Genomic DNA, 11338 nt, shown 5'->3' on the forward strand with positions numbered 1-11338 from the left:
CTAAAACAGCCCCTTTGGGAATGAAATATAGTCAGTACATACAGTATATGTAAGGTGGCTGAGCGTGTGTAGTAGACCTTCAAGAGCCACTAAACACACCGATTGGTATGTATGGGGAGGGGGAAGCTGAAAATGTAACATCATTTTCACAATTTCATAATATTATTCCAATCTTATAGTGTGGAAATATACAGTGGGGTCTGAAATTATTGACACCCTTGATAAAGATGAGCAAAAATGAATGTATAAAATAAATCATTCAAATACTGAGGTATATTGAATGCCAAAAAAAGGGGGGAAATTATATTATTTTATACTAATACTCAGAGAAAGAGATTGTGTTTAACAAGTCATCTTTTTTTTCGCAAAAAGGTAGGGGTCAAAATTATTGACACCCGTTTTCAATACCTCACCTTGCAAGGATAACGGCATTGAGCCTTTCATTTTTTGTTGTTGAGAACACATTGGGAGGGATCTTAGACCATTCCTCCATACAGAATCCTTCCAGATCGTTGATATCCTTCGTCTACGCTTATGGACTGCCCTCTTCAATTCGATTGGGTTTGGGTTTCAAGTCCGGAGACAGATGGCCATTGCAAAAATGGTCACGCACACCAGTGGTGGGTTTGGCGTCGAAATGAGAATGCATGAGCAGAAAATAATTCCATACTACTGTAAAATATGGTGGTGGATCTTTGATGTTATGAGGCTATTATGCTTCCACTGGTTCTGGGGCCCTTGTTAAGGTCAATGGCATCATGAACTGTACCCAGTACCAGGATATTTTAGCCAAAAACCTGGTTGCCTCAGCCTGGAGGCTGAAACTTTGCAGCAAGCGGATCTTCCAGCAAGACAATAACCCCAAGCACACATCAAAATCCACAAAGAAATTGATCATTGGCCCCAAAATCAACATTTTGCAATGGCCATTTCAGTCTCCGGACTTGTGGTTTGAAATGTAGACGGCAGTCCATAAGTGCAGACTAAGGATATCAAGGATCTGGAAGTTTCAACTCTAAACCCAACAATGCAATAATCAATAACAATGTAATACTAGGAGAAAAAAAAACACATGAGAAATAAGAATTATGAAGAACACAATAAGTAAGTAATTAAGCATACTTGTATTCAGAAAATATTCAGACAACTTGACTTTTTCCACATTTTGTTACGTCATGTGTGTAGATGACGAGGGGGAAAAAATTATTTAATACATTTTTTAATAAGGCTGTAACGTCACAAAATATGGAAAAAGTCAAGGGGTCTGAATACTTTCCAAATGCACTGTACACGGTCAGTTCCAATACCATATTTACAATGTGAAGGGATACTGGAGTGATGGAGGTAGATATGTATAGGGGTAAGGTGACTAGGCAACAGGATATAAGATAAACAGAGTAGCATCAGCTTGTATGTGAGTGGGTGTGTACGTGTGTGTGGGGCCTGTGTGTGAGCGTACATAGAAACAGTGCAAAAATAAAAAATAAAATTAACATACAAGGTTAATTCAGATACTCAGTGTTGCTATTTTGTTAGCTATTTATCAGTCTTATTGCTTGGGGATAGAAGCTGTTCAAGAGCCTGTTGGTGCCAAACTTGATGCACCGGTACTGCTTGCCATGCGGAAACAGAGAGAATAGTCTATGGCTTGGGTGGTTGGAGTCATTAACAATTTTCCAGGCCTTCCTACCACACCGCCTAATATACTGTAGATGTCCTGGATGGCAGGGAGCTCGTCCCCAGTGATGTACTGGGCTGTCCGCACCACCCTGTAGCGCCATGCGATCGAGGGTGGTGCTATTGCCATACCAGGCTGTGAAGCAGCCAGTCAAAATGCTCTCAATGGTACAGCTGTACAACTTTTGGAGGATTTGAGGGCCCATGCCAAACTTTTTTCAACCTCTTGAGGGGGCAAGAGGCGGTGTCGCGCCTTCTTCACGACTGTGTTTGGACCATTTTAAGTCTTTACTGATTTGGACACCGAGTAACTTGAAGCTCTCGACCGGCTCCACTGCAGCCCCGTCAAAGGATTTTGTATGGAGGAATGGTCTAAGATCCTTCCCAATGTGTTCAACTCATAAAACATTTTAGAAAAAGGCTCAGTGTCGTTATCCTCGCAAGGTGAGGTATCGAAAGGTATTGAAAATAGGGGTGTGAATAATTTTGACCCCTACCCTTTTGAGAAGAAAATATATGACTTCTTAACTGTGCTTGACTTGGATTGAAATTGGTTCCGGTAGTCATTTTGGGTGACGGTACAGTTTATATTTAGGTGCAGGAGCGCCACAATAATTTTGAGCTAATATTCTATAAGAGGAACAGGAACATTTGAGGTGCAGGTACTAAGCTCCAGTGAGATCCTACCCAAGTTAAGCACTACTTGTTAAACAAAATCTTTTCTCTGAGCAATTGTACTAGTATACAATAATATCCTTCCCCCCAAAAATGTAGCATACAAAATAACTATAACTATTTGAATGATTTATTTTATACATACATTTTTGCTAATCTTTATCAAGTGTGCAAGTGTAACCGATGTGAAATGGCTAGTTAGCGGTGGTGCGCGCGTTTCAATCGGGTGATGTCACTCGCTCTGAGACCTGAAGTAGTTGTTCCCCTTGCTCTGCAAGGGCCGTTGCTTTTGTGGCGCGATGGGTAACGATGCTTCGTGGGTGTCAGTTGTTGACGTGTGCAGAGGGTCCCTGGTTCGAGCCCAGGTTGGGGCGAGGAGAGGGACGGAAGCTAAACTGTTACATCAATAATGTCAGACCCCACTGTATATAAAACACAGGAAAGTCAAGTTTTTGACTGCACTGTGCCTTTAAAATACTCATGTAATTAATGGGTGCATTTCCTTTACAAGAGTCATTATCAGTTATTGATAATTGATAGTTATTGATCTCCACAGGTTTATGTCCTTACCATGAGCAGAGAACTCAAAATTACTGTAGTAGAGTGTGTGGATATGGGAATGGAATGCCTGCTTCTAGCAGGAAGACACACAAAGGCTTTGTATTCCATGTTCCAATGTTAGTGTATGGGTATCTTTAAAAAACAGACAAAGAGAAGTGTTGAAAATATCAAAAATATATTTGGAAAACATTTAAGGTAGATAATATGAATTACTGAAGACCTCTACAGCTTTTTTGAAAGATATGTAACAGCATTGTACTAAATGGCATAATAACAATTGCTTATTGCTTTACACAAGCGTTTTAATATTTCACAAAATGATTGTACATGAATGTTTTTAGATGTAATATTAAATAGGTTCCCCTCCCTGTCTGTCTATGCAATAATTATATATATATCAAGGCACACCATTTGTGTGTCACAGTGAATTGTTATTCTGCATGGTATTGGATCCGTCTCGCTCGAAAGAGCAGCCATTGCCTGCGGCTGGAGCAATAGCAGGTGTGTCTATTGGCCTGATGAGAGCCAGACAAAGTGCCTGGGTTCACACAAATGATACAGACGGCTGCGAGCCACCACTGCCACAAGCTGAAAATATGTTAAAGAGAAAGTGTTAATGTTTTTACCCATATCATGAGCTTGGAAAGGGCATAATTAAAAATAATAATTATGTTTTTTTCCCTTAACTTTTTGTCTGATGATTGACATATTAAAACAAAAAACGAAAAAGGTAATGCATCGTAATTACTTTTATTATGAAAGGAAAGAGGCTCAAGGCAAGCGTAATACACATTCAAAAGAAGGCTCAAACGTTGACAGTGAATACTGTACTGTACCAACTAAATAACAGCAGCATCAACATGTGTAAAGCACTCAACATGCTTGGAGGGGAAATTTTGCAAAAACATGCAGACACTTGTGCACAGAAAGGTACCACTAAACTGATACATTGTGATAGGAAAAGACCACAGTATATCACAAGAACATCACATGTCAAAGTGTGAAAGCACACTCATTTGGTAGGTGTATGACATCTGCTTGAAGTGCATAACATATTTTTCTGTCAGCTATTGACTATCTGTAAACATGCTACTCTATAAGGCGTACAGTTAAGGAGTTGCCCAAATTAAGAGACACAGACATTGTCCATAAAGGGATAGTCCAAGGTGTGATAATCTGTTCAGATGTAGCACACTGCTAACATGCCATCTGTGGGCAGTGATATGCTTATTTTATTTCAGATATGAAAATGATATTACATAGAACTATAGCAAGATGCTATCTACAACAGAACTACTGGTATGAATCTTTTCGACTCATTTCCCTAAAATGCTCATCTAGATGTTCATAATTAGGCACAAGTTACGGCACAGTAAACATTTCAATAAACCTCATTTGGTCATTCAGATTTATGACTCTGGATCCTTTCCATAAAAAGTGACAAAGTTGTCTATTTGTCATTTTTTTGATTGCAGACATTGAATAGTTAACACTTATCCCATTGCTGACATCAAACATCTAAGGCCCACTGAAGCCACCCAAAAAACAATGAAGTCTCTTTAAAGGATACTTTGAAACATTGTCTACCTCTCTTTCCGTGATGGCAAGAAAACAAATAACTTGGGTGACAAAGATATGGATCTGAATATCAATGGTATGTTATAGGCTGGCTGATGTTAAAGGAAATATCTGTCTTCCAATTTCAAAAAGTATTAACCAGCTCAATGAGGGTGAGGGTCTTTGTGAGTGCACAAGGCGCTGGTTGGCATAAATGTAACCACATTTGTCTTTTCTGTGTAAGTGTATTTTTTTTGGAGCAATGCTTGATTGATTGTTTGTGCATTTTGTACCTTAGCCAAAGTGGACAATTGAAGTAAAAAAAATCCACTGTATACACTGAGGAACTTGCAGCAAACAAGCAACTTTATAGCTTCAAACGGCATTCAAATGTTTTTCTTGTTCTTACATGGAGTTTTATTCCTTTACTACTACAAGTACACAATTGAAATGTAGGCCTATTTGCAGGAGGAATTGTTGCATAGAGCACCTGTAGCCCTTTCCAGCAGTCAAATGACCAAAAGTGGTCTCATGGGTGGAATGTTATTCATATTTCTCATAATTAATAAACATCCAGTGTTGCTATGTCAAACGGTTGTGTTATATTTCAGTACTCTGTGATGTCTATAAAATGTAATATTGAGATGCAAACTCAAAATTGAATATATTTCAACTCTATATCTGACATGGTAAAGGTGTCTTATTTTTTTAAACCCATAACCATGTGTGTGAGGTGTTCACTTCTTTTTCTAACTAGGTTTGTTTAAGACTACCAAGGAAGGTTAAGGGGACGGGGTAGTGATATGATGCAATAGTAGTGGCAACAAGGTTGCCTGGAGAGTGTCTTCAGGAGATAGATTTGATAGGTGTTACAGCAGGTACCTTAGGTGATGCCTATAGTGTTAGACTACTTGGTAGAAGATGTTCCTTATAAGTGATTCCATACGAAACCAGAACAAACAAAATATGATGATTTGGGGATTTTTGCAACATTTAATCCATAGAATGGTCCTTTGGAGGAAGGATTGTTGACATATATTTGACAGTTGTATCTAAAAGCATAATTGAGAAATACTGAATCAAAGTTGCCATATTATGGCATTTTTGCCATACCCAGGCCTCCTTTAAGACTCCATAATGTTTCATCTGTAGATGCTAAAAAGCAAAAATTGGTGTCATATGAAACTTTAATGCTTGCTCTGTAATATGAGTAGTATTAACATTTCAATAACATTTTTGTACATTCATTTATGAATATTGAAAAATATAAACATGAATATTGAAAATATAAAACATGAATATAGAAAAAAATATGTATTTGGCAAATGTTTCAATATATTGTTGAACATAATATACTCTAGGGGCATATCAAAGTTCCAGAGTGAGATCTCTGCTAGTTTTCATTTTATAGCCCATTTTATATAGAGAAATTGGCACAGCAGGCAATGTAACCAATCACAGCCCTCCTTTTACTTGCATCATTGCACATCATGCAAATCACCAGCAGAGGTCGACCATTTTGATTCCATTTTGGTAATGTTAATAAACTGGATCATAACTATAAAAGTAGCATAGATCCCACTCTGGAACTTTGATATGCCCGTAGAGCAGGGGTGTCAAACTCATTCCACGGAGGGCCGAGTGTCTGCAGGTTTTTGGTTTTTCCTTTCAATTAAGGGAGTTCCTTATGTGGGAGGGCCGTAGAGTATTATGTTCAACAATATCAAAACAAATGTGCCAAATCAAAAATGTTGTTCTTTCAACATTCATAAAACATTTTTAAATATAAATGCTACTCATATTACAGAGCAAGCGGTTACACCAATTATTACCCCAATATTACACAAATTTTCATCTTTGCAGCCCATACAGATTAAACATGATGGCGTATTTAAGGAGGCCTGAGTATGGCCAAAATGTCATAAATATGACAACTTTGATCAATTATTTTTCAATTATGCTTTTAGATACAAATGTCAAATATATGTCAACAATCATTCTTTCAAAGGACCATTCTATGGATGAAATCTTTTCTTTTTTTTAATCAGCAAAATGATGGCCTTTTTCCCCCCTGGTTTCGTATGGAATCACTCGTATGTGTTGTCATTAGGGTGATAAGGGCTGGCTATTACTGCTCATGACTGCAGTAATTGGTGAAGGAATTGATATAACATGTTACAATAGAGCAGACAAAGGCCTTAGGTGATGCATGCTCGAAGGCTGCATCTAATACAAAGGGGTCCCTGGTGGTTTGGCACCGGCAGTCATATAGCATGTGGTCCTTGGGCAAAATGGATAAACAAAGTTGCTCCTCGAGCATTGCAATAGTTGTCAGTGCTTCAACTGCAATACAGTGTCGAGGGAGCTGCTTAGGTCCTCCTTAGACAATGCGGTAGTCAAACGTGTCCTTCTCTGTGTGGTCTGTCCAGTTGGAGGAGGGCATGCTGCGGTATGGGTCCAGCAGGATGCGGAAGCAGCGCACGATGAGCAAGGCCAGGGCGATGAAGAGGAGGAGGACAAAGACAAAGGCAGCCTTCCCCTCAGCCATCCTGGACCCCTCATCCATCTCGTCACTGCTCCTCCTGCCTTCCTCAGACAATCACTTACAGATGTGGGAAGATACTGGAGCACTGGTGGCTCCTGTAGGGAAAACCAAACCAATCAAATATGAGTAAATGCATTGTATATAATCAGTGGCGAGCCGCCATTCAGGGCAGGTGGGGTTTTCCTGTTTTGCATGTCACATATCAGTTTGCAAACAATGTAAAATATATATATTTGATTTAATAAAGCTGCATACAAACATGGTCTCTTTTTTGTTTTCTTGAGTAAGGCAGCTCCAAAATGCAGGTGTTTCAGCCTAGCTTAGTGCTTTCTGTGGTGGTGGGGCAAGCCAGCAGAAAATACGGAGTGTTGCGCCATGACTGGCTCAGTGTTCTGTCACTCATGAGGACACTACGTCACCGCCAAGTCTAAGGGTAGACATCGGAAATTCTAGCCCCTTGGGTGCTGCCATAGAGTTGAAGTGCCCATCCAAGAAGGCTCAAGGTCATTGGCCACAGATAAAATGATGTCAAATCATGTTATACAGTAGCTTTGATTGGACTGATCATGTCAACATCATACTATAAAAATCTTTGCTACCAGTCATCATCACGAATGGGCCAGCAGGTAGCCTAGTGGTTAGAACGTTGAACTAGTAACCGAAAGGATGCAAGATCGAATCCCCGAGCTGACAAGGTAAAAATCTGTTCTGCCCCTGAACAAGGCAGTTAACCCACTGTTCCTAGGCCGTCACTGAAAATAAGAATTTGTTCATAACTGACTTGCCTAGTTAAATAAATAAATGAATCAAGTTGACTGGCTAATCCTTGTCATATGAAGAGAAATAATGAAGATAAAGTATAGATAAAACTCATAAAACTCATAAACATTACACAACAAGTTGGAAATTGCAAATTCAACAATGAGTGGTTTGGAAGGAATCAGTAGCTAACTGCAAGCATTGCAAAGCAATCATTAGCCTGCTATTCAGTAGAGTGGCTGTGTGGTTCCAAGTCTAAGATTAAGGGTCTCTTTTCCTAGTTTAAAATTATAAACATTCAACATTGGCCGTGCTGTAAATGAAGCAAGATTTGTGCCGCGCTCAAAACAACTGTTAACTCGGAACTGCAAAATCTGACTTTAGTGAGTTCAAGACAACTGGGAACTCGGGAAAAATGAATTACGACTGGGAAAATCCGTTTGGAACTTTCACCCAACTCGGAATTGTAAATCCGGAACTCTTTTTAGAGCTACGACCTGAAGATCACTGACGTCATCATGATTCAACCTTTTTTTTCCCAGTTTCCAGTTGTCTTGAAAGCATCCTAAATCCAGAGAATGACAGACTTTTATGACAAAGTTTGATGACAAAATTTGCCCACGAAGGACCGCCATGTTCCTGTTCAAGTGAGCACAGCACAACAAGGTGAGTCCAAAAATGTCTTATATACTGCTGCATAAATGATTTAATATGCCATAAAGATATTTTTACTGTAGCTAAGAAAGTAATAAAGTAATAAACTAAATGTATGTTGTGTAGTAATCTGTTAGTAGCCCATGTGCCTCACCCTAATAATTTGGTCTATTTTCACCTCTTAATTTTGCCTACTGTTCTGACTTGGTGGTAGCCTATAACTTGTTTTTGAGAAATGTAATCATTGAATATTGTAAGACCTTTCATTGTCTGCTCATATGCCCCCTTCATTTATCCTATGGTTCTGACTTGGTGTACAGGGAGAACACTGTAAGAACGGCCCATGTTCTGAATTCGGTCTCTGTACATTTCAAAGGTGCTGAACAAATAGTTATATCGACTACGTCCGTCCTAGCTCGCTCATTAATGTCTTAATCGAAATTACGGATTGCCTCTGATCCGCTTGTCAACCCCCTTATGCCATAGATTGTACATCTCAATTGTCAGTAGAAACCACATTTGTTTAAGCAAATCAGCCATATCAGCTATGTTTTTTTAAAAGGCAGCAAATGAGGCTGAATGAACTGTTTCGCTGCCAGACAAGCCTTCGCTGATAGCCAGGTGTAGCAGTGGTAGAGTGCAATTAATGTATATTTTTGTGTTGTGTAGTGGCTTTGTTGGCATCTATCCCACTTTTTTTTTTGCCCCACCAAGATTTACATGCTAAAATCGCCACAATGCTTTACAGTGGAAATAAAAATGTATTTTAGATTCTTTCTTGGTCTACTAATCTAGAGGCTAGGCAAGAATAGTAAATACTTGCAAGGGTAAAAAGTATTCTAACTACTGGCTTGTCTACATCAGAACACTGCAACATGGCCATGTAAAAGGACAAGCCAAGCGGGGGCAGCAAACACAATGCCAGCAGAGTGTGTGGTAACACTCTTAAACTGGAGCAGGGTGGCTCCCTGTTGCTTTGAATGGTTCAGGCCCCAAGCAGCAGCATTGTGTAAGAGTGTTTTGCTCTCTCGACTGTGAGCTTTAAGAGGCTCTTTTGGGCTGGATTTAGGCCTCATGGTTCTGTAAGCGTTAAGCGTTGTCACAGAGATTGAGAACGTCACCTGGGAGGGGATGACAGGCAAAGCCGGTGGTGTTATGTGATGGCTTATGGTGAGGAGGAAGACGAAAGAGCCCTTTGTTCTAGACATATCTCTGCCAGTGACTCTCAGGAGAGAAGCCTTCAACCCTGCTTCTCTGTGATGGGCAGAGGATGAACATCCTGTAATCCATCACACTTAGGGCTCAAGAATGATATTTCACCCTGCTGATTTATAGTGTTGCCAGAGGAAAGTGACAGGTGATGTAGCAGTAAGCACAGATGAAGGAAAAGGAACCAAAATAATGTTTTGTCTGGTTTACTAAAAAAAAAAAAAAATCAGTCTGATGTAAATCAATATTAGTTAATACAATATACTTGTTGATGAATGTAAGCTAATATCCATTTCTTACCATGATGAAATTAATAATTTAGACTACAAAAAAAAAGAACATGTTTAAGCAGTGCTTTTGATATAAGCTACCTCCTCCGGTTCTTTAATTCTGTCCCTTCAAGGTACTTTCATTGAGCAATTAAGTCTAGCAACCGCATTTTACTCTGCTGATTGTTGTTAAGCAATATAAAATCAAGTCTCCTCACATTTACTTGACCTTTTTGCATTGTCATTGCATTATGGAAGCCTCAGTTACACAAAGAATCAAGGAGGCAGTTGACACATTAATGAATATGATTGTTCATGCCTGTGTAGACATGGACAGAGTTGACTATGGAAGTGGCAAGAGAATGAGTTTTGTTTTGATTTATGATTTTATTCTACAGCTGACTTCTAGTGTCATTTTGTAGGGAGGGCTGTGAACAGCATTAATTAAATATGTTTTTATTAGTCAAACTGGAGAATCATACTTTTATAAGAGGGGTTCCATACGTTTTGTTACTGATTCTACAGTGTCGAGAAAGCATAATGTAGGCTATATCTCATAACAAACACATACTTGCCTGGGATCTACTGACTTCTGATATAATGTAACAGAATGGCACGTGTTGCGCATTGACAAGCCACACCATTTTGATAATAGAAACAGCTATTTTTAGAAAACAGGACACACCCTTAAATACATGTTTATTTTCAGATGTTTTGTAAGAGTTTATAGACTATTACAATAGCAATCGATATCAGAAAATATTCTATCAGTGCGACATTGGGAAATTAAAAGGAAAATTCAAGGCATTCTCTCGCCTGTGCGCAGGTGCCAAAATGACAATACACAAAAATAGGCAAGTTTGTCTCTTTAATGTCACTCAATGAGCAGCATGGCATTTAAATGCTAAAATAAATTACCAAAACATTATTCAAAATAATTTATGTATTAGGCCTACTTTAGACTAGTGAGAAGATGGCGTGACGCTTACCTGTTGTATCAGAAGAGCGCGGGAAATTCCGTCAGCGCGCGCACCAAAGGCAATACATTTATGAATAGCGTAATATTTTTCAGTATTTTGCGAGAAAAACAATAACAAGCATTTTATCTAAACATACCCATTTTCATTCTCTTTCTTTCAAGCTGTTAATATTTCTGCCTGCTCATCCACCCAGAGCTTTTGTCGTCCCCCTCACTCACTCCCACCAAAGAGATGTAGTAGGCTATCTCGTCGCCAGTGGCAACCTGTTGCCATAGTAATCCATCCGTACAGGTGTAAGTGCACGAGAGAAAGCAAGGTGTGGTTCTGTCTGTGTGTTTCATGACATAGCAAATTGATAAGCTTCTATTTGAGACATATACGAATAACTGGTTCTTCCAAAACATCATTGTTAGATAATTCTTGCAAAATGTTCAGAATATCTCAATAAATAG

The 11338-nt window shown here is 39.0% G+C and overlaps 1 long non-coding RNA gene across 1 annotated transcript; it reads right to left on the reverse strand.

Moving 5' to 3' along the window:
• Positions 1 to 3644: 3644 nt before the first annotated feature.
• LOC123729126 (uncharacterized) lies at positions 3645 to 11136 on the reverse strand. Its single transcript, XR_006760856.1, has 2 exons — positions 10896 to 11136; positions 3645 to 7110 (listed from the first exon to the last, which is right to left on the reverse strand). It is a non-coding gene; the product is annotated as an uncharacterized lncRNA (long non-coding RNA).
• Between the last annotated feature and the right edge of the window lie 202 nt (positions 11137 to 11338).

Source organism: Salmo salar, chromosome ssa02 (assembly GCF_905237065.1).
Source record: "Salmo salar chromosome ssa02, Ssal_v3.1, whole genome shotgun sequence".
Lineage (NCBI taxonomy): Eukaryota > Metazoa > Chordata > Actinopteri > Salmoniformes > Salmonidae > Salmo > Salmo salar.